Source organism: Megalobrama amblycephala, linkage group LG3 (genome assembly GCF_018812025.1).
Source record: "Megalobrama amblycephala isolate DHTTF-2021 linkage group LG3, ASM1881202v1, whole genome shotgun sequence".
NCBI classification, from domain to species: Eukaryota; Metazoa; Chordata; class Actinopteri; order Cypriniformes; family Xenocyprididae; genus Megalobrama; species Megalobrama amblycephala.
Window position 1 is genome coordinate 33,708,325 of NC_063046.1, and position 24,886 is coordinate 33,733,210.

General features: G+C 38.2%; 1 protein-coding gene across 6 annotated transcripts in view; it reads right to left on the reverse strand.

The window, feature by feature from the left end:
* Positions 1-24,886, reverse strand: part of znf536 (zinc finger protein 536) — a 353,575-nt gene that overhangs the window by 238,989 nt on the left and 89,700 nt on the right. For all 6 annotated transcript variants that reach the window (XR_007184222.1, XM_048185231.1, XM_048185229.1 and 3 more), the window contains one exon: positions 12,699-12,925. The gene's annotated coding sequence lies outside the window, so the exon portion shown is untranslated. The remainder of the gene's footprint in view (positions 1-12,698; positions 12,926-24,886) is intronic.

Below are 24,886 nucleotides of genomic sequence, written 5' to 3' on the forward strand. Positions count from 1 at the left end.
GCCTCACTAAGTTTTGGAACAAAGCATCTATTTGTTCATATCTTGCTAAAACTGAGCAGTCTAAGGCTGACAGATGTGTTTTGTCATGCAAGAGTGGTATATTTCAGAGAAATTGCTGGAAAAAGCTGAAAAAAAAAAAAAGACATTTACATCCTAAATTTTTCTGTTAAGTCTGAATCTATGAACGTGTTTATATGTGTGCGTATATAACACAGTGTTTAAGAATTTTATGCTGCTTCAGAGCAGGTGTGTGTGTGTGTGTGTGTGTGTGTGTGTGTGTGTGTGTGTGTGTGTGTGTGTGTGTGTGTGTGTGTGTGTGTGTGTGTGTGTGTGTGTGCGCGTGTGTGCGCGTGTGTGTGTGTTTGTGGCTGCTGCTGTCAGCACTGGATGGTGTATGTCAGCCTTGACTAGACTCTGGCTCCAGTATATCACAGGCAGCAGGCAGCCCACTGCAGATACAGCCAAACCGTTTCATTGTCAATAAACCTGTGTCTCCATTAGAGCAGCAACCTCTCAGTCCTCACCCACACACAGACATCAGAACCAGCAACCAATGAATAACTACATTTGTCATGACGCTATACTGTATGAATACATAACGCATACATATGTGAAGAGTATGAAGATGTGTCCAGGTTGCATTTTAACCCAAAAATCAAAACAAAAGAAAAAAGCAAAAAGAAAAGAAAGTATTTTATTAGGACCATTAGACTGTGTATTCACTTTACAACTCACTTCTCAATGTATAAATGTAATCATTCTCACTTCACATTGTCATTCTCTTACTGTAAAAATATTAATATATACATTTTACAACATTTCTTGTTCTACCTATCATTAATTTTAATTAAAACATGCAAAACAGTTGAACTAATACAGTAAGAATGATTAATGAAAATCATTTAAAAATGAGAAAGACAATACAGATGCATTACAGTAATGAAAATTTAGAAAAATGTGCTTATTTGTGTAACTTTATTTGGGTGGTCCACTTCAGACATTCTACTAACTATAAGAAACTTTGCAACTACATGTCAACTAACTCTCATTAGTGTATTGGTGAATTGTCCGCTTAATATCTGCTAACACTTTTTTGATGCTCCACCAACAGATATTCTACTGACTATAAGTAACTTTGCAACTACGTCAATTTATTCTACTAACACCCTACCCAAAAACTTAACCCCGACTTAACAGTCAGTTAGTTGACATGTAATTGCAAAGTTACTTATAGTTAGTAGAAAGTCTAAAGTGGACTATCGAAATAAAGTGTAACCCCTAATTGTCCTGAAAATAAATAGCTGGAATGGGAAAATGTGTAGATTTCTTTCTTTCTTTCTTTCTTTCTGGTTTTGGGGTTGAAATGTGAACTAAACATTTTATGACAGGTTTTGTGAAAATCAATATATCTAACTATATCATTTTTTTATGCAAAGGTTTATTTGCTATTATTCATTTTTATTTTTAATTAATATTTGTATTTTTTATCTTTTTCCTTCGGCATTAACTAAACACGTAATGACAAGTTTTGTGAAAATCACCAATATGCTTATGCAATTATGTAATTGCAACCTAATTTGCAGCATCTTTAATGGTGATTCTGTACCAAATTATTGTGCAGAAACACTGATCGTTTTCCTAAAAACTGTCTGTCTAGAAATTGTTGGCCAAATGTTGTATCAGCCAGTTATGAAATGTCAGTCTACTCACGCTCTGAAAGCAGTACACTGTTTACTGTTTACTTTTTTAAAAGGAAATCAACCTACCAACAGCATTTAAAAAAGAACCTTTAAACCTCACACAATGTCTATTATGACTTTACAGGTGTGGGGGGGACAGGCTTCATGGGGCATCAAAAACGCTCTCTCTTTGTGGGCAAGGTCAGCCCTCTGTAATGTGTTCACCTCCACGCCTTACTCATTACCCTCAATACCAGTTGATGGATCTACTGAAGTAGAAAAAAGAAAAAAAAAAAGGGGGGGGGGGGGGGTGAAGCATCACTAACATTTATCTCCACTTGCTCCCACCCAGGCTTAAATCAACCCATCAGCCTGTCCCAGAACACTTAGTGCTGAGGCACATATCACCACTTTCTGCAGCACCTTGGCTTCCTCTGTTAGCAGCCTAATCTGTCCAGCAGGACCGTATTGAATGTTGTATCAAGATCCCCAGGACATATATCACAGTGTGCACAAACACACTTTGGAGTGGGCATATACAATATTTAGACATTTCACCTTGCTGGCATTCTTGAATACCCATACACACTCACATACACACAGGCGCACACACTTTCCAAGGTATACAGTAAATTATTCAAGTGGCACGGCGTTTGATTCAGCAGATCTCCCATCCATTCAGATGAACCCAAAGCACCACATATAAATATATAAATATAAATATAAATATAAATATATATATATATATATATATATATATATATATATATATATATATATATATATATATATATATATATATATATATATATATATATATATATATATATATATATATATATATATATATATACATACACACACAAACCACCCCCACCCCCACATTTTTTTATACATTTCATTATGTTATATGACTTTAGGCCCAGTGGCTGGAAAATGACAATTATTTTGCTCCAGCAGCTTGCTATTAAGAGACTCGCAGAATACGTTGAGTGCGTGTGAAGGAGCCGCAGTGGTGCACAGAGAGAATTGCTCACAGAAACACACACTGGGTCTCTATCTGTCATACACACACACACATAAACGCAGAGCGATGCAACAAGCGTGCTGGACTATGGCCGGGGCACGTGACGGATGGTCCTTTGGAGAGAGTTCAGAAAAATATCAGTCAGAGCAAACTAATGCCTTTTAAATGTACCCAGCTACCTTTAGCAGGCCAGCTTAGTGAATTAAAGGAATATCTAATGACAGTTTGTTTGGCCCTCTCATAAATTCCACATAAATATATATGAGGAAGAGAGAAACATACAACAGGCTAATAGAAACGAATGAACTAGTCAACCATAAATTTGCTATGCGAGATATGGTTTTTCTGATTGGAAAGGGCATCCGCTATCTGCAGTATTGATAATACTTTTCAAATTTCATCTGCTTTTGTTTGCATTCTGGGCTGCCTGTTTAAACACACTGGGAATTATAATGAAGCCAAACATTATCTCTCAGTTGTTCAAGGCTGAACATATAACTTTATCGTAGAAATGATTCCCAGTCTTTGGCTGGGCTGTATCTTTTCCATTAAAGCCTGGCTATCAGCCGGTGACAGTGAAGCAGCCAGTCGGCACCGGCTTGTCCACATGTGCCGGCCAAGTGGCGTGAAGGTTTCTGCTTCCGTTTCACTCAGCTATTTCATGTATGCTTATGTGTGTTAGCGTGTGAAAGAGGGAGCAAGAGATAAAAATGGTTAGTGGGGTCTTTTATTAACTTTGGAGGGTATATGTACATTTTCATTTTCAAAGTATGGAATTGAATGGGAGGGGAGCAGTGGTATTGTCATGGACCATCATTACTATCAATCACTGGTAAATTATGCACCATGTCAGTGGTGTCAGTGCCTCAGAACACATACAGCTCAAGATGACGACTATAGGGCCTTCATGGGGTGCCCTTTTTCCCTGGTGCATGCTAGCACGCCGTTTAGCTTTTGGGGTAATTGTTGGCATCTTGAGATTTTGCCTACCAAACTATTATATACCTACTTTTGACGATTCAAAAATATTATCTATGAAAACGGAAACACCAATTACAATCAAATGGAATTAATGTTTTTCTGTCATGACAACTCTGAGTGTTTGCATGGTAATGGATATGACAATGTAGATATATTTGGTCTTGGCGGAATAGATCTGCTATCTGCTAGGCTGCTTTATTGATGCTGCTGCTACTGCTGTTGATTATTGCTGATGCAGAGCAAGTATGGGACTAGCTACTGCCAATACATACACAACCTGCTGCTGTGAGCAAGTAAGACATGCTGCTGCTGTACAATATAGCATACATGAATAACCCCCCCAACAGAGCAGTTGACATGATATTGGATGATACAAGCCCAGAGATGTCAGAGATCCCCCATCAATGCAGAAGGCAAGATGATGATTGACCCTCACCCCCCAGCAGATCTACCGCCAAAACATATGAACTGCTGCTGCTCTGAAAAGCCATAGGAACCGTGTGTATGCTATCTATGTGTGCCTGGCCCATTTTTTGCCACAACTAAGTAATTCTGGGCCGTAAGGCTTGGCTCTAGTGGCCTATTAGACTATGTGTGCCTGGGCTACCACGCCGAATGGCTTAGCTTTAGTGAACGATATGGCCACGTGTGCCTGGGTTACCACACCGAATGGCTTAGCTCTAGTGGCCTATGTCTATGTGTGTCTGAGCCAAAAGGCTCAAACATACCAATTAGAACACAAATTATGGCTTTAACAAATGGTAAAACGTTGCAGGCTAATAGAGATAAGAAACCCTCCACGACCACCTGAGCAAATAATAGTATAATGATGTAGCATCGTTTGTCATGTAGCATGACTCCAACATGCATCAGCTGACCCAGCCCAAAACACGCAGGTACAGTACATGTAACATTAGCCTTGAAGAGTTGTTGAGGTTGAGCAATACTGTGAAACATTTAGATTTACACGTCATAATATGAATGAGATTTCAATAGAAACTGAATATTTGAATTAATATTCTATCTGTCTGAGTTGCATGCTAATGCATTACTATTATATCTTGTCTCATATGCAATGTTAAGTAAGTCGATGCAATTGACAGTGAGTCCTATAACATCACTTTGAAGCGTTAAACCGACTGTTGGTCCTCAGAGATAACACAATGAAATGTATGGCCGCGAGAGCGTGTAGAACGTTCACTTATCTCAGTAGCGAACTCAAAAGTTCCGCTATGTCAATGGCTGACCACCACACTGCAAAGTGTCTCCTATTTACGCTCCTGTTAATGAATACCTCGCCATTTTAAGCAGAGAGAGAGATTTCTGACGGACATGCAGCCACCGCTCAGATCAACAAAGCGTGTCCATAATTCTGCCATTCTGCCTGCCGCTGCAACAAACCACATATAGAAAACTCCTAATGTTTTATAAAAATTATACTATACAGATTATGACACAAATACATATTAAGCATCAACTGAGGCGCTTTTGCTTCGTTTGAAGAATACATGAAACTGCCTTGGCACGGAGTATGAGTACAAAACGAAACCTGTTCCATTTAAAGTTCAGCAAGCTTGTCGCTGTATCCTTATACAACATGCATATGCGCTAGCTGCTAATATGCTTAGTAATTCTCTCTAAGCATTAAACAGACTGTTGACATGACAGATTTGATAAAGCAGACTACGCAAAACGCACAGTGATATAGTATAAGAACCCATGTTTCTGAAGCACACTGCGCTGCTAAGCAATGCCAACTCATGTATTTAAAGATTAAGCACGCAAGCTCATTGGTTACTAATACAGCAGGAACCAATCATCTGTGACCTATAGATAATGATGCGATAATTAGCAGGTTGTGTTAAAGGACCTATTAGCCTGCCCATTAGAGTTTCATGCCAGAACTATGTATATATTATATCTATAATGTAGTAATTAAGAAGTTTTCAAATATTTTCTTAAGTAGAAAATGACAGGCTTTGGTGTTATTTGATTGAAAGGTGGGTATTGCTGAAGAATGAAACTCGCAGAATGAAAAACACTTCAAATCCAGTCTTTTTTGCAGTCTGTAGATTACCGTAGTTATCATAACAAGCGCTACGATTATGAGTACACCCTCTTTGTTGTACTCATTTACGCTGAGTTGTTGAGCAACCGAAGCGCAAGGTGTTAATGATCTGCCCTCTTTTGGAAAGCGGCAGCTCATTTGCATTTAAAGGGACACACACAAAAATGGCGTGTTTTTGCTCACACCCAAATAGAGGCAAATTTGACAAGCTATAATAAATGATCTGGGGGTATTTTGAGCTGACATTTCACAGACACATTCTGGGGACACCAGAGACTTACAAACCCGATTCCAAAAAAGTTGGGACACTGTACAAATTGTGAATAAAAAAGGAATGCAATAATTTACAAATCTCATAAACTTATATTTTATTCACAATAGAATATAGATAACATATCAAATGTGTGAAGTGAGACATTTTGAAATGTCATGCCAAATATTGGCTCATTTTGGATTTCATGAGAGCTACACATTCCAAAAAAGTTGGGACAGGTAGCAATAAGAGGCCGAAAAAGTTAAATGTACATATAAGGAACAGCTGGAGGACCAATTTGCAACTTATTAGGTCAATTGGCAACATGATTGGGTATAAAAAGAGCCTCTCAGAGTGGTAGTGTCTCTCAGAAGTCAAGATGGGCAGAGGATCACCAATTCCCCCAATGCTGCGGCAAAAAATAGTGGAGCAATATCAGAAAGGAGTTTCTCAGAGAAAAATTGCAAAGAGTTTGAAGTTATCATCATCATCTACAGTGCATAATATCATCCAAAGATTCAGAGAATCTGGAACAATCTCTGTGCGTAAGGGTCAAGGCCGGAAAACCATACTGGATGCCTGTGATCTTCGGGCCCTTAGACGGCACTGCATCACATACAGGATGCTACTGTAATGGAAATCACAACATGGGCTCAGGAATACTTACAGAAAACATTGTCGGTGAACACAATCCACCGTGCCATTCACCATTACCGGCTAAATCTCTATAGGTCAAAAAAGAAGCCATATCTAAACATGATCCAGAAGCGCAGGTGTTTTCTCTGGGCCAAGGCTCATTTAGGAGGAAGAGGAAGATGCGACAAAGAAGACCTAAGACAGTTGAGCAACTAGAAGCCTGTATTAGACAAGAATGGGACAACATTCCTATTCCTAAACTTGAGCAACTTGTCTCCTCAGTCCCCAGATGTTTGCAGACTGTTATAAAAAGAAGAGGGGATGCCACACAGTGGTAAACATGGCCTTGTCCCAACTTTTATGAGATGTGTTGATGCCATGAAATTTAAAATCAACTTATTTTTCCCTTAAAATGATACATTTTCTCAGTTTAAACATTTGATGTCATCTATGTTGTATTCTGAATAAAATATTGAAATTTGAAACTTCCACATCATTGCATTCTGTTTTTATTCACAATTTGTACAGTGTCCCAACTTTTTTGGAATCGGGTTTGTATTTGCATATTTTTTCTTCAGTTGTAGCGCGTTGAGCTTTATGCTATTTGCAGAGCGTTTCTATATTTGGCTGCGTTGTGTACTTTTGTAACGAGTTTCTGTATTTGGTTGCGTTGTGATTATTTGCAGCACACGTTGTCAAACTGATGACGTTTTCTTAATTTTCTGGTGTTTTTTGTATTTGCATGTGTTTTCTTAAGGGGGGGTGGACATAATCCTATTTCATTTCATGAAACAATGCTATTTCATGCATTCTGACTTTTTTCATGCATTCTGACACTGTTAAATAGTTGCAATCTCATGCTAAACATGGCTAAAGTTTCAAAACACGAGTTGGACGTATGACGGAGTATTTCTGTGCCAAATATACAACTTCCGGTTGTGGACATGTTGTTTCGCCGAATTTATTTTGAGTATGGCCTTTATGACGTCATAAAAGGGCGGAATTCCTTGTATAGGCATTTCTACCTGATAAGCGTGCACACACACACATCACCCAGAGCAAGAGCATGCCCATCAAAGCGTTCCGTTCGGGATACGGAAGCCAAGAGATTTTTCAACAATGGCTGTGTCCCAATTCAGGGGCTGCAACCTTTGAAGGCTGCATACATCATTGAGGCAGTCTCATTTAAGAAAAATAACCATTAGATTGCAATATAAGAAAGAAATTACAGTATTTTACACCTCACAATGAATATCAGTCAATTTTATTACGGTTACTTTTCTTAAATATGACATCCTTAATGACATATGTGACCTCCGGAGGACGCAGCCTCCGAAATGAGACGCAGCTCCTGTCACCAAAGGAATGTTTTTTTTGTTTCTGAGGGAAAGATTAACTTTTTCAGCTTCCCAAAGAACCCAGCGTTAAGGGAACAGTGTTTTTTTCCGGGGCAGCAATGGAGTTGTGCACGTATGTTTGTTTGTTCCCAGGATTTCGGTTATGAATACTTTGTAAACAAGTCCCAGTTCGGCGCTGGATTTGCAGATCGCGGGTGGTGAGTAAATCTGCATCAGATGTCTGTGTTTTGTTGGCAATCGGCGAACAAGTGCATAAAATGTAAACAACACAAACATTTTTGCTCCCTTATTTATAATGATGTCGCAGCTTGCAAACAATCTCTACGCAGAAGACGGCACTGACGGCAGGCACGCCTCCAGGAGCTCAGCTTTTTTCGGAAAGACTCAGTACAGTGTATCTATCTTTTATAAATATGATAAAACTAAAGAATTTTCGGAGATATGAAGGATGCAATATTACTCTATATGTACTCAAGATTAACATGAGATTGGCAGAAACTGTGTGTTCTAGAACTTGGATATACCTTTCAGCATTGATGGTGCCTTTCCAGATGTGTAAGCTGCCCATGCCACACGCACTCATGCAACCCCATACCATCAGAGATGCAGGCTTCTGAACTGAGCGCTGATAACAACTTGGGTTGTCCTTGTTCTCTTTAGTCCGGATGACATGGTATCCCAGTTTTCCAAAAAGAACTTTTGATTCGTCTGACCACAGAACAGTTTTCCACTTTGCCACAGTCCATTTTAAATGATCCTTGGCCCAGAGAAAACACCTGCGCTTCTGGATCATGTTTAGATATGGCTTCTTTTTTGACCCATAGAATTTTAGCCGGCAATGGTGAATGGCACGGTGGATTGTGTTGACCGACAATGTTTTCTGGAAGTATTCCTGAGCCCATGTTGTGATTTCCATTACAGTAGCATTCCTGTATGTGATGCAGTGCCGTCTAAGGGCCTGAAGATTACGGGCAGCCAGTATGGTTTTCCGGCCTTGACCCTTACGCACAGAGATTGTTCCAGATTCTCTGAATCTTTGGATGATATTATGCACTGTAGATGATGATAACTTCAAACTCTTTGCAATTAAACTATTTTCGCAGCAGCATTGGGGGAATTGGTGATCCTCTGCCCATCTTGACTTCTGAGAGACACTGCCACTCTGAGAGGCTCTTTTTATACCAAATCATGTTGCCAATTGACCTAATAAGTTGCAAATTGGTCCTCCAGCTGTTCCTTATATGTACATTTAACTTTTCCAGCCTCTTATTGCTACCTGTCCCAACTTTTTTGGAATGTGTAGCTCTCTTGAAATCCAAAATGAGCCAATATTTGGCATGACATTTTACAATGTCTCACTTTCAACATTTGATTTGTAAATTATTGCATTCCTTTTTTATTCACAATTTGTACAGTGTCCCAACTTTTTTGGAATCGGGTTTGTACAAAGAACACCAGCAAATAAAAAACAAAAAAAACATCATCAGTTTGACAACATGTGTTCTGCAAAAGTTCACAACGCAACCAAATACAGAAATGCGCTGCAAATACAACATACATATGATGAGGATGTTAAAATAAACAAACAACAACAACAACAACAAAAAAAAAAACACCTTTCAGGTCATCGACAACACCACTGATGAGTAGACATTGAACAATAAGCATGTCCCAGCCAGGTTCATCACTTGTTGGGGTCCCTTTGAAACATTTCCGTTGTGGTCTGTGTTATTTGCAGCGCATTTCTGTATTTGGTTGCATTGTGAACTTCTGCAGTGTGTTTCTGTATTTGGATTGCATTGTGAATATTTGCAGATCATGTGTTGTCAAACTGATGAATAAGTTTTCATAATTTGCTGGTGTTTTTTCTATCTGCATGTGTTTTCTTCAGCTGCAGTGTGTTGAGCTCTCTCAGCCACCGTAGTTAAGAACAATCATAAAAAAAAGGATAAGAACATTCTTTAAAAAAAAAGGTTTTGGGAATACAAAATATTCTTATATTTTTTCTTAAATTAGAAAACAAGAAGAAAATGGCAGACAAGAAGAATTTAATTTTTAAGAATATTTCGTGAATCCAGCCCCAGGGTGATGCTAACATCTGGATTGGCAGAGACTATTTTCTTATATATATATATATATATATATATATATATATATATATATATATATATATATATATATATATATATATATATATATATATATATATATATATATATATATATATATATATATATATATATTAGTTTTATAAAGGTTTCACTCAAAAATGGCTCCAAAGACTAGTGCCTAGTATCGGAACAGTGATTAGGCCACAAGTACAATGTAAACTATTCTACAGAAAAAAGAAGTCCATAAGTACACATCCAAAAACTAGCACTAACGGAACTCCTGAGGAATGTCTTTCCTGAATGTCATTGGTGAAACTAGCAGTCCACTCATCCCTAACAGCAAACTAATTTCATAATACATGAACACATTCACTCCCTTCAAGCTCTTTCCTACTATTCTGTCACTATGAAGTGCAGACAGAGAGCTTTCAGCTCACTCTCCATCCTCCTAGTGAGAAATGAGTGGTTTCGCCTTCACTCCAAACATATCAAAGGCAGAGTTTTCCAAAAGACATACAGCTGTTCTGGCAGTTACAGACAGAGAAAGAAAGAAATGAAATGCCCACCACGGACACAGACATGAGGCTCACATCACATCACTGTGAGTCTGTTAGATCAGTCTCCGCCACAAGCCCCCTGGAGATTGGGTTATCGCGCACTGTCAGTGCCTAAGTGGATGTTGTGCAGCCCTGGGCGGTAGAAGACACTTAGCCTGCATGTGCGGCTTTTAAGGGAGCATAAGAACCGGCCATGCCTCGGCAATTGGGGGATCTGGGATAGCGGGCTTATATGGAGCAGAAATCACAACACTGATATTGTGTCGAATGGCACGTCGTGCATATCCACAATGCCAGTAGTATTATGAGGGCTCTTTACAGCGTGAGAGTGGCATTGGCACCCAGTGTGTTATTCAGGTAACACTGAATTGTAGGTAATGCTTTACAGCTGTATGCAATTAATGCATCCCAAATGATCGCCTGAAGTGACGCAACATTAAGAAAGTTCGAAAAGAGGCGCAGATGGGAGGGTCTTAGGCAACTCTATCCGTGGACCTGATTCATTACAGCATTTAATGCATGTAAAACCCTTTATGAAAGCAAACAGAAAGTAAGCGATTACATTAGGCTGTTGACATGCTGCAGTCACGCACCAAGTAAATGGCACAAACAAAACAAGTGTGCTTGCAAAGGCTCTGTAGATTTAGCCCCTCCTCACAATGTTCCAAAATGTACCGATAGGCCAATATTCCAGACTTTCGGAAACAGGCTTTGTTGAGGTTAAGGGCAAACACATGTGGCTCAAACTTTGGATATGTTTCAGTGCCGTCTTTTGATTCCAGCATCTTTATCCCAATCCTGGCAAACAGGGAGGAGTCTGTGTCCAGAATAAGACAGCCAGGACTCTTTCTGTTTACCCATGACTCTCACAAGAGTCCTTCTGCTACCATCATCCTCTCAAACAGCTGGGGCTTCATATAATACACCATAATACTAGTCTGCGTGTGTGCGTCTGTGCTCACGCATATTCAAAGTAGATTTGAAGGGTAAATTGCTTAATGATTTCTGGGAAAACTATAAATTGGGGTACCAAATAAGCACCATTACTACAATTTGATTACCATGCAATTGAATTACAGGGTAATCACCATTTCTATATATCATTATATTGAAATGCAATACAGGATTAGTTTATGCTGTTGGCTATGGGGAGAAGATATGACCATCTAAATAAAAGGTGGAAGTGTAAATCTACAGCTTTCAGCCCATTATAGAGCAAAACATCTCCTTGTTTTTCCAGAAAAATGCGACACAAGGGAGAGAGGCTGAACATCTCAGTTTGAGGGCATGAGAGTACTGAAACAATGCTTCATCAGACAAATACTGAATCTCTGTGATTGGTGCTTGCACCTGTGCAAGCGTCGCCCAGGGTACCTTTTAACATCAGCCTGACACATATTTGCACCTCATCTACCCCTAAAAGGGTGCATATTAGCTGTGTTACAGGTAAATAATAATAGTAATAAAAAGAATTAAGATAATAAGCAATCAATAAATCAATCAATATTTATTAGTAGTATTATTAATCAATAACTAATTAAAATAATAAACTAATAAATAGAAATGATGATTAGTAACAATAGTGAAAATAAATAAAATTACTACTACTACTACTACTACTACTACTACTACTACTACTATTAATAATAATAATAATAATAAACAATAATAATTAAATGATGTCATACAAGTTAATATGGAACATTTTTTCTGCTGTTGATGAAGGAACACTTGAGCCTCACTTATGGGGCTATAAGGGTACATAAAAAGCTTGGAAACACTGTGTTAGGGAACTGTTGTGTCATGCTGTTGTACACCTAAAGTCTAGATGTAAGTATTACAAAGTACAAAATAATATTGTAAGTCTGGAAACATGTAGTGTCCATAAGCAGCTACACAGTAGTCAGCAACTGCAAGGAAACTGCATTAACAGAGCTTGAAAGGACTAAAAGTAGCAAGATTATCAGATTATAATCAGTCTTAAAGATACATTGTTGTAACTACTACTTCATACATGTTGCCACTCACCACCCATACTGTATTTTTTCACGCAAGAGTGACTTCCCTTTCCTTTTTCTGCAATGCCCCATGGGATACGTCAGCTATCAGAGATTGTGATGTCCTTGACAATCGTCCAGATGTCTTTGTGCTGTGATGATGGAGGATGAAGACTTGAGTCCTTCATGCTGATGGGCATCAGGCAGGCCTCTGAAGAGTCTGTGCTGTCAAGTGGTGGCTGAATGAAGAGGTGAGTGCTGGGAGCAGAGGAGAGACACAAGGCTCTATTAGTGCAATAGTCCATCTCCAAGCTGTCCATATTTGAATACATTTAACATGAATATCTACATATTTACAACAATACTTCAGCTAAATGTGCATGTTTATAAAGTTATATCTGGTGATACAAATGTAATGGATGAACCACTTTTTGACTAGCTACACAGAGTGAACTAGTGTTCTTGAAATGCCCTGAATCCCACCAGCACTCTTAGCATGTGCTGGTTTACTTAAGCACACAGGACCAATCAAGCCACTGATTACTCAAATGGGCTAATTAAGGCTCATTAGACTCTAAGTCCTGACACCTGCATGCAGTACACTCTGCATGCGGACAGGGCCACAGCTTCTCTCCCACAGTACGCGGCTCTGCTAGCTGTCAACACTGGCCCCAACAACTGTCCCAGTCATTGGTCCGCTTTTGTTCCCCGCCCTTCAGATTCTTCCATAAGAAGCTCTCCAATTATGTGTGCAGACTGGGGACTTGTGGAGTGGCCCAGTGAAACACAAAGTGCACTGCTAAACATGCTTTATTAAAGGCACAGATTCTTTCTGATGTTAACAGCAACATTGGAGACAAAGCTAAAAAATTAGGGTTGGGAATTGTAAAGATTTTAAGAATCTAGTTCCTTAACAGATTCCATTGATGATTCTTGTAGCACTTTTAAAGAATGCATTTATAAAAAAAGAAATGCAATTCTACTGCCAAATTATGAGATCATTTCAGTAATAAATAAATATTTATTTATTTATTTATTTATTTATTTTTAAATGTGAAAGCTGCTCACACAGACCTTTTAATCATGTCTTTTTTAGAAGCAACAAATGAAATTGTTTTTTTATTAATATTAAGCAACAGTATTACTAAAACAAAAAGGTGGCAACATTTCTTTTATTAATTAATATTTATAAAGTACTACTAACAAAGTGCATGCATATTTAACTATACATTGTTATATAAACAGCCAGACAGTAAGCACACTGAACAATCATTTCATTTGATTCAATTAAAAGAACTCATAAGATTCATTTGTTTGATAATCAGACTGAACTGGTAATGCTGTATGCTTATAATCACTAAAAGAACTGACTCATAGAAATCATTTCCTTTGGAATCGGACAGTGGTTGCGCTGTATATTTTGATTCAGTAAAAACTAATATTTTTCATGCTGTAATTCAGTAGTGGTGTCGTGAGATATCAGCTTCTCCGTCTGAATCGGTTCTCCATGAAGCCTCTGGCTCAAAGAACTTTTAATGGGTCCTCTCTTTAGCCGCCTGGTTACAGTACCTACAAAATCATGTTATGATACATGATAGTTTAGGTTATAAACTACACATTTGAAATTACCCTACATGTTTTCACAACAGTATTTAATGTAAATACATAAGTGATAAATATCTAAATATTTGTATTATTAAAAGAACAAAGTAATGTTTCAAATACTTAGTAACATTTTATCAAGTGACAGAAATTATGTCCAATTTGTTTTATTGTGTACTATATAGTAAGCAATTGTAGACATATTTTAAATAATGTAATTTGTGTGTACTTAGTATTAACTGATAGTTGATGAGACCAAATTTCTCAACAGTGACATAGTGAGTCCCCTCAGTAGTAGTGCTGGAGTATTTTAATGTGATGTTTCATCCACATCAGCCAAAGAATGTACATGAGAACCATTAACAAGCCATTCACACTTTATATTAGGTGTCTTTAACTACCATGTACTTAAATCAATAATAATAATAATAATAATAATAATAATAATAATATTTAGATACAACACACTTATTGCATTCATTTTGGATGGCAAAACAATTTTGCTGCTATTGAGGTGGGATACGGGTAAGTTTAGGCACAGTTTTGGTGGTATGGGTAGGTCTAAGTGTGGGTAAAGGTGTAAGGGATGGGTCAACAGTGTAATTATAGTTGTAACTACAGTAATTAATTACAGCTGTAATTACATGCAGGTATTTTTTAAATATAAGGATACGTTTACACGACAACAATGTACTAAAAATGAGAACGTTTTTCTTTGTACAGATGACAACATTATCAGAAAAAAGATCCCTGTTCACACGGATTTGCGAAAATGAATAAAAAAACTGTATTATGCATGCCAGTAGTTAGCAATGTCACCTTGTAACGAAAGACTACATGCTTGCACACATATACATTCTTTTACAGAGTAGTCGCACCAAACAGGCATGTCTATTAGGGGTTGAATGACTTCAGATTTTTTAAAGTCAACATTTATGTGATTAAAGTTGAGTCGACTAGTTGATGATGAGGTCATTAATGAACAAATATGGGACCGTTCACACAGAATGCATTTTTCCATTCCATTCCACTGTGCTACTTTTCCACAGTTTTTCTATGTAAATGCACGGTAGACGGACATGTATCGCGTCTTGCGTCTTTTGCAGTGTCTCACGCATGACACGGCATTCTAAAAACGCGGCGCTCAAGTTTAAATAAGCTCAACTTTTATAAAACGTGTCTATTCCACTGCCCGCATTTGAAAGTAAAAATGCGTTCTGTATGAACGACCTTGAGCTGAGACTGGAACGTGGGTTGCCTTGTGACGGTATAATCAAACATATTGTGTGGAGCGCTCTCGGAGTATGCATTTATTTGTCATTAACTGTAGGATACGGAGCGCAAAGGTTTTTGTCCTGTTGCGCCCTCTATAGGCCATGATCAGCAACTATTTAATGTCGTGCTTAAAGCGTCATCATGGCAGAGCGTTAAAGTGTTAAGTCGATTAGTCGGTGCAACCTCTAATGCCTATAGACCTTATGTAGCCCCGCCCCTTTTCAGCGTTGCGCTCGTTGTCTTTTGACTTCCGGCTTGTATTTCCACAGCGATATTACATTTATGAATGAACTGCTCGTTTTAAAATCTTCCCGATCTACTGACATTTGTTTAGACATCTGCTTTAAACATAACAATGCTCATGATAACTTTCATTAACTCTACAGCAAGTAAATCCACTTAACCAACTAATTATTCTTTAACAGCGATGCTATAAAATGTACAGAGCTACCGCAAAACGGAAGTTCAAAGACAATTTTATAAAGATGGCGGCGCGCTTGTTTCTCTGGTAAATAAGGTCTATAGACTAAACACAGATTTGCGTTTTTGTAGTTTTACACAGAGATGATAAGGGTATTGTAAACTGGCACTTTGAAACCCGTTTGCAAAAGTTTGTGTTTGCCATTGTTGTGTGAATGAACAGTCAAAACGCATAAGAAGTTTTTATGTAAACGGCCTTGAAAAGTACACTTTTTTTTTTTGAACTTGGTGCACATTCTCGAACGTGAATTTATTCGTGTTCATGGCTCCCGGCTGTACTTAAGAACATGTCTTATGGACATATTTTATGCTTTGCCTGACTAAGTCATGTTGTACTTCATGACTTAAAGAACCTCATCCTGGTGTTCACGCTTAATGTTTTCTGCATCAGTCATGTAGGCCAACTGAAAGAAATCTTTCACTAAATGTCAAAGGCCTTTTAATGAGTGTCTGCTAAAGTTTGACCTTACAAAACTGCTTCATCCTGTAATGTGAACAAGAAGCATACACAGTTCAATTAGATCTGTTTCAAATCTGTATGGCTCCTAATACAAAAACTTTATAACAGAACTTAAATGGCCTCTTGTCCCTGGAAAATGCTGTCCATTCCAACCTGAGTCCACTGGCATGAACACAAACACAGGCTCAATTTTCGAAAAATATTTTTTCAACAGTGCAAAAACAAATAAAATATGATATCTAAACCTTCTGCAATAAGGATAAACCTCGGAAAATGTTTATGAAAAATAATCACCAGGACAACACACGCATGTGGTGTTTACACTGACGCCAGTGTCGCAGCTATCCCACATCTCCGACAAACACTGGGGAGGGGGCGGGCGGCAAAACAGGAAATATCTTTTGCATATTATTTTAAGTAACTGTTCAAATTTCATTTCAGAATGGTAATCCACAAAACAAATATGTAGAGGCATATTTTAAAAAGGGAGGCTCTGCTTCAATTTCCTATTGTGGTGCAGAATGTGTGTTTACTCTTTGTGTCTGTTTGAATTGATTTGCACAGCTCGGCAGACAGCGGCTGAATGCTGCGACCAAGAATCCATCATCTCATGTGATCTGATAGTTCTGCAGTATTAGATTGATTTTCCTCTCTCCTCTCATCTTCCCCTGTCTCTCGCTCTCTTTGTCTGCTTTCCTACCATTGGCGACGTTAACAAACATGCCAAGTTACCTGTCTCCCCATCTGCTAAGATAGAAACACAGTCCCTTCTGTCATGAACAACAGATTAAGGTGTGAGAATAAAGGCTAAATCGCTCACGGTTGTGGGTTATTCCTTGATGCCAAACTTTACAGAGTGCAGATGTTTTTACTCGCAGAACCTAAATGATCATCTTGGAATTTTTTTTTTTTTTTTTTATATCCACTTTATGTATTCATATTCCTGCTGGATTTGGCCTTGAACTGCTGAGAGAACAGACACAAGAGAAGGCTTAACTTTACAGAGCCACCTTAAGACTCTCGTCAACTCCTCAGAGCCATCGTGTGATCTCCATCTCTCTTTCTCGCTCAAGCGAAGTTTAAAAACACCCGTCACAGATTCAAAGCAGGGACTCAGCAGTAGCCGGGCGGGCGATCACCTCTCTGGCATAACTATAGGGAGAGGAAATGGAAAAGAGGAGATTTTTAAAAGCTCAAAGATCCTCTCATCGCTCTTCTTTAACCGTCAGCGAAGGCAGCAGAGACTGCGCGCAGGTATAAGCCCCACTCCCGCGTACCTGAGACTTCTATTTTAAGCCCTCCCTTCCGTACGGCATGTCAGACGAGCCCGAAATCCCTGCTAATACTAGTTACCTCTGAAACATAGATCTTACTGTTTGGCTTTTAGCTTTGACAAGTTATTTCCTACTCCCTTTGAAATAAAAAAGTGGAGTGTTCTGACACCGACTTTACGTTTTTGAGCTCATTAAAGCCGGGATCTGCCTCAATGCTACCTGGATTTTTTTTACAGGCGCGATAAGCCAAATTAATATGAACTCGTCAGGGCCACTTAAAATGCTTCTTGTTATCCAAAGCCCTGAGCTCCTGCAACTTATCACACAGCCACTGATATCCTTTAAACTAGCAAGGTGCAGTCCTTTAATTAAAACTAGTAACATTCCCTTGGAAGAGGAGGAAAGGAAATGTAGAGGGGTGGACTCCATAATTTATCACAGGCTGGAGTTAAAAGGAAATGATTTCGCAAACTAAAGCAACGGCTAATACCTCTTAAACTGACACACGGCGGGCTTCTGCGTTCAAACGGGCCGGCAAAGAAACAAAGTCCCTGAGGATGTACATCATACGCTAAGCTGTGAAATACTACGTGTAGTATGTTCTCCGGCGCAACCCTTAAAACTGGCACCAAATGAAAATGGATGTGTGCTCTTCCTTTGTGCTACCCAGCCGAGAGATATATCTTTCTAATATCAACCATATTTTACTGATAATAAAAAGCAAAGCGCCACATTGCCACCGGAACACTTAGCTAACGTAGAGGGGAGAGGCGGCCATAGAAAACAATGTAAATCAATCTGAGTAATATTGCTTTAAACTTAATGCAATATACTCACTGCAAGTATAGCCGTCCTAATGTGCATTTACATACTGGAGACACAGGCGTATACAGCGTACGAGTACATATCCCTAGACATACAGACATCCATAAACACACACTGTCGCAGGGACACACACTCGTACGCACTAGAAGTCTATTGAGTATTTTTTTTTCTTTGCCAAGGCGCTCTGAGGATAATACAATTCTTTTTCTCTCTCTCTCTCTCTCTCTCTTTCTCTTTCTCTCGCTCTCTCTACTTTCTTTACAATACATCATTCAGTTCTGCCTTATGCCTGCATGAAATTCATTTTCTAATGGAAATATTTGTTTTGTAAATCAAATATGTATTATGCACAGAATGCAAAGCACAAATTAAATTATGTTAATGAAATGAAAGAGATATGAAATGCATATTTCATGGACAAAACATAACCCCAGCGATCAGCCATTTCTTGATAAAAATCTTTAAACACAATCTCATTCAGAGAAAGACATATTGCTAAGGCAGATAGCACCTCATTAAAATGGTCTCCTTTAATATCAGTGCTTAGTATATATAGGATTGTAAATAACCACTGGGGACGAGGAACCAATAATGAAATACTGTCTTTAATAGCTTGCCATTGATGTCAGCATAAAAAGTGCGTAGAGGAATATTGGAAATTGGGTGCGCACACACATAGAGTCAAAAGCTGTAAATGATTGCATATTTAAATAGAGCTGACTAAGGCAAAGATGATATAGATATAAGTAATAGGCAGAATATTATGCTGACCTCACATAATTTAACTAAAAAAAAAAAAATACTGTTTTAAATTTTATATTGGTTACACTTAATGAATAATAGATTCCTCGGCTGTTGTTGTGCGCCGCCTGATCTTAATAATAATAATATAATATTAAAAAAAATGCCTGAAAGAAGAGAAATGGGCCCGCTCTGCCCAGCTGACTCACAAATGAACTAAACTGGCTTTTCAGCAGAAATAAACACAGCGATACACACCAAAATCGAGAGCCAGAGAGATGCCCACGGCTTTGATTTGATGGCGGTGAGACTAGAGAAGGTGGGGTGCTTGACCTGGCTTATTCTGCTTAATGCTAAATATCTTAATTGCCCCACAATATGCAATTACCAGCTGCTCCAACCAAAGCATGGATTTAAACCTAAATAATACCCAGCTGAGGTCTGCTAAGATTTTTTTTTTTCCTCTCTCAGCCTCTTGTCACATGATTGACAACACATATATGAGTGCAATAAGGCATGTGCATCCAACCTGCAGGTGCACGGCCTCTTGAATCCCTAACTGTGGTTATTTCCTTTTAAATTGGAGTATGCTCTTAAGACTTAAATACTTGTTTACAGTAAAAACCTGCAACTTAAAAAACAGATCGGCCCCCCCATGAGAATATGAACGAACAGTGTTTCCCATACTTACCCATGGCCTTGATACAGTATTAAGTCAGGTTAATTATTAGTGGTTTTTTTTTGTTTTTTTTGTTTTTTTTGGAAGAGATTATACCATTAGGATGGACATATCATAATCTTTTCAATTTTTGCTAAAATATGTGCAGCTTCCCCCCCTTAAGCTGTCAAAGCCATCCTAAAGGTTTTATCCACAACAAATAATCTGATTAACAGATTTTAATTGTGTTTTCAATAATTGTTATTCTGCATTTATTTAGCTGGGAGCTGAGAGTGATTGAGCACAAGGGGAAACGGATAAATGGTGGGATGGGGAAAAAAAAAACAGAGGTGATGGTGGCTGAAGTCAGGCTGACGAAGGATGGAGACCTGTCGGAGGAGGTCACCACACACAATCTCATCACATCAGCCTCACATTACACACTTAATTTCCACCCTTCCAGCTTTCTTCCTCCATCTCTTTGTGTTTGTCCAGCCCTCCACACCTGACTGAAAACAGGCCAGTCACCTGCTTGTAGCAAAACAAGTTAATGCTCATGTTAAATTTTTTGTAAGCATCACTTGTGTAAGCATTCAGTGTTTAGAGGTAATCTAAATTTATTTTTGATGGAAAAAGTTGTTGTTCAAGTATATTTAGATGCATTTTATTCATGATGATCTCATACCACCATTCTATAACAGCTAGCAATTATAGTACCTGACTGAGAAGGTGAGGAATAAAATTTGTGAAAACTAACCTGAAGTGAAAACGCATTTATTTAGCTTCTTTTTCTTGATTTTGACACTATAAATCAGTGGTTCTCAACTGGTTTTGCTTCAAGACCCAGACTTTACATTAGACAATTAATGGCCCAAAAATGCTGATAAAATCCCAAATGAAATGAATTCATATTTCCAGGAACTGCACAGGCTTATAAACAAAAACAGAAGTTTGATTTACCAGAAACACTGGGCAAAATATTTAATTAGTATTCACCATTTTACCAAGCAGAAAGTTTGACTGGAAGTTAATAAACCTGTTTAACTATTCTAACTATGCATGATTATATGCTTAATTTTCCAGTTCTCACTACCAATTTCAAAACCACAGCAACAACAAATATGTTATGGAACTCAGTCTTTTACTTCAAATTACTTAATTGCATCATAATAATGTTAATAACAAAAACAATTATTTTCAATTAACAGTATTTTGTTTTTATTTTAGTTCCAACCGTTACTTTTGACATTCCTAGTCCCTGGGATTTTATTATTTGCATGTAGCTTTTTTTTTTTTTTTTTTTTTCCTACAGCCCATAACCATTTTTTGATCACAACCAACCAATTGAGAACCACTGATGTAGTTTCACAGCAGGTGACAGAAAACATCTTTAGCCTCTGTAGGCTACAGTATCAGCCAGAAGATGAAGCCTGATGTTTTCAAATGTATTTATTTGTAATTTTCTAGTAAGCATATTACACATAACAATATCTGTAGCAGACAGACACACACTAAAATCTGAGAGATTTAACACCCAAACTCCCAGAGTTATTCACAGTTACACAAAAAGTGTTACACCCACCTTCACTACAGTTTCGGAGTTTGCAAACAAGAGCCTTTTTGATCAGAATTAACCATTTTTGACAATCTGTGTGGATTTTATTTTTGTTTAGTCTTTTAACATGTAGCCTAGAGACCTCTAAAGAGTTATGCAACATCCTGTGAGAAGCATCAAAAATGTGCTGGCAGTTCTGTGCATTAGGAAAGCGTGTGGGCCATATGAAATTATGAGTTACAGACACATGCCTCCTTGTATCATATGATAAAACCCCATTTTCTCCAAAAGACCATATCTCACCCATGTTACATCCTCCCACCATACAAGCCCACCAGCTGCATGCTGCTACAGCTGACACCTTTTACAACAACCATCATGTTTCCCTTTCTCTCTCCCACTCTCTCTTTGCATCTTAGGAGTTCCCACAAAAAGCAGTAGTTTGTGATGACTGGACACACTGTGTGAGTTGCAGGAGCGCAGAATAGCACAACATACCAATAATCCTCCTTTACAGTCTAAATATGGCACTTGAAGAGTTAGATGCAAAAGTTGAAATGGGATCAGGGATAGGCAATTAACACCGCACTTCAAATCTCCTTTAGGCTGTGGAACAGGGGAGAGGAAGACTATAGGAGAGCAATGCTGAATATGGTGGCAGAAAAAGGTGACCTTGTTAGGTAATTAACATCTCTCTCCAAGTTTAATTAGAAAGGCTACATCAATTCAAAATAAGAATAAAAGGAGTGCGGCAATCAAAAAAGAAGACAGAGAAACACTAGCGTCTGTATATAAAATGCTCATCTGATTGTATAAAAGCATTAAAAATGCACCTGTTCGTGGATAAATTGCTTCACTCACTAGAAATCCTCAGGGGCCAAGTGCTTTTCAAAATAGCATCAAGTGTTAAGATGCTATTTACATGCGTTGATACATTGAATGCAAAGCCGGGGAAAAAAGAAAAAGAAAAATTATTTTTGCATGTCTCAGTCCTCTTGTTAAGATTCAAAACAATGCTTCAAAACTTTCCTGATTTGGGGCTCTGGGTCTCTGTTGGCCCATTCTTTCCCTGCCAAAGCCTGCCTTAACCCCCTTTAGTGTTGAGCAAACAATCTCCTCCCGCTCACAATAACTTTGAAGGAAGATGTTTTTGTTTAAGTCCCAGAGCCGTTATTGGCATCCGGTCCAAAAATAAAAGCGCATTCTCGTCGGAGGCTGACTGACGGGTGGTTGACAGTCCGCGTAGATGAGCCGTATATTCATCAGATGTTTAATTGAGACAGGGTGCGCAGGTCGCCAAGTTAATGTAGCAGGGACGATGCAGGATTTATAATGATGATTGATGGTGTGACGGCATCGGCCTGACTATGAGCGCTCTGCGCTGGTGGGTCCGACATTGTGGACGGACCGGAAAGACGTTCCTAACGAGGGCTGCATCCTATCTACTTCCTCCTGTCAGTCAGCTCAACTCGTCTGACACGACAGGTCTGACCTCAGGATCGGCACAGACAAGCGACCATGCCTGTCGAATCAGACATTGCACAACTGTGGATAGTGGATATTCGAGGTTTAACACAAAACTCTGTGTGTATGAGGACATCTTTGGGTGAATGATGGAATACAAAACAAATGTTTAGTGAAGTTTTGTTCATACTGCGCATCAACAAAACAGCACAGACTAAAAGAGTTTAGATTTAAGAAATTGTTCATTATTAACTTTGTCAATTCAGAGCTAGTGTCTACACAGCTGACATGTTTAAATCCTCAATAAGTTGGGCTAACTTAAAAAATTTGAGGTAATCAGATACATCATTTTTATGTTAGTTTTATGTCAGTTATGATGTTCCCAATTTTAAGTAAGCAGAACTGCCAAGTTTTGAGTTTGTAGTACTCATGCATGATAATTGCTCCTACCCTGAAGTTCTGAGTTAGCTAACTCATACATTTTAATAGCAATTAACATAAAAGTTTGTTAATTAAATTTTTATGTTGAGTTCTTGCAAATCAAATGAGTTATTTTCTTCACTGTAAACCCTAATAACCCAATGTAAACCCCACTTGTCACCATGATGGTAACTCTCCAAAAACCCACATTAACAGAAACTCTTCTAAATTAGCATAACAAAACATTAATCACTACTAAATCTAACTTACTATTAATCTTGCAAAAAAAAAAAAAAAAAAAAAAACATTATATAACACTTAATTTTGGCATTTACTCTCCCTTTCGAGTGCAATGGACAAAGCAAGCTGGGAAATAGAAATCCTAGCCCAGTTTCAGTTAAACTTAAGTTAGTCTAAATTAAAAGAAATGAGTTCATACAACTCAAAACAATGAAACAGTTCAGTTTACTTGAAATATTTTAGTACTGTGAACTCAAAACAAAAAGAAAGTGCTAAATACTCATAACAGTTAGCTAATTTAACTGAACTAATTTGTTCAATTTAAGTTTGTCCTACTCAAACCAATCAAGTATTTTGAGCGTTCGGGTTTACAGTGTGTTGTGCTTATCAAGGCTCGAAATTGCGACCATTTTAGTCACATATGCTCCCTAAATTTAACGTGTGCGACCTTAGAATATATTTGGGAGCATTTATGCAAGTGCAAATAATTGTTGAGGTGCGACCTGTTTTCATTTCTCTACAAAATGTTTGCTAATTACAGCACAGCATGTGCCTGCGGTGAGCTGACACAGTAGCCGGTCCACCGTTCTATCACACAACCAATTAAACTTCATCTTTATGTTCTTAAGTTTAAAGCAGATTTTAGGTTGGTTAATATTAGCCATCAATCACTCCCTTTCACGGCGTTCCATTGTCACGTGATAGGGAGTTAGCGTGTAGAATATAAAGAGCTGAAGAGAGAAGATGAAAAGTGTCGTTACACACGACTCAACATTAACACTTGAGTTTTTATATTTAAAAGATGATACAGTTCAGCAACATTACACAACCAAGAGTAAGCCTGTAGTTTTCCTGAATATCCTGAATAAAACATCACGATTGAAAATGTATCACTGATTTCATACAACAGTTCAATGAACTGTAAAAAGTAGTTAAAATTAAATCACTTACATTTTAGACGCAATTGTGACTGTTTTTGTTCTGTTTCAGCAGCGAAAATAGTTCCAAACAAAGATCACAGCAGAACAATTGCGCATTTCATGACAACACAATCGTGATTCAAGATTCAGCATTTTGAACGAATCGGTTGAGTCAAAGAATCAATGACCTATTCATAAACAACTGCGTCATTATTGAATGAATCATCCGTTCGAACAAATCGTTTCAATGAATGACTCAATTACTAACTCATTTACACGGTCACCTGCCGCCACCTACTGGCGGT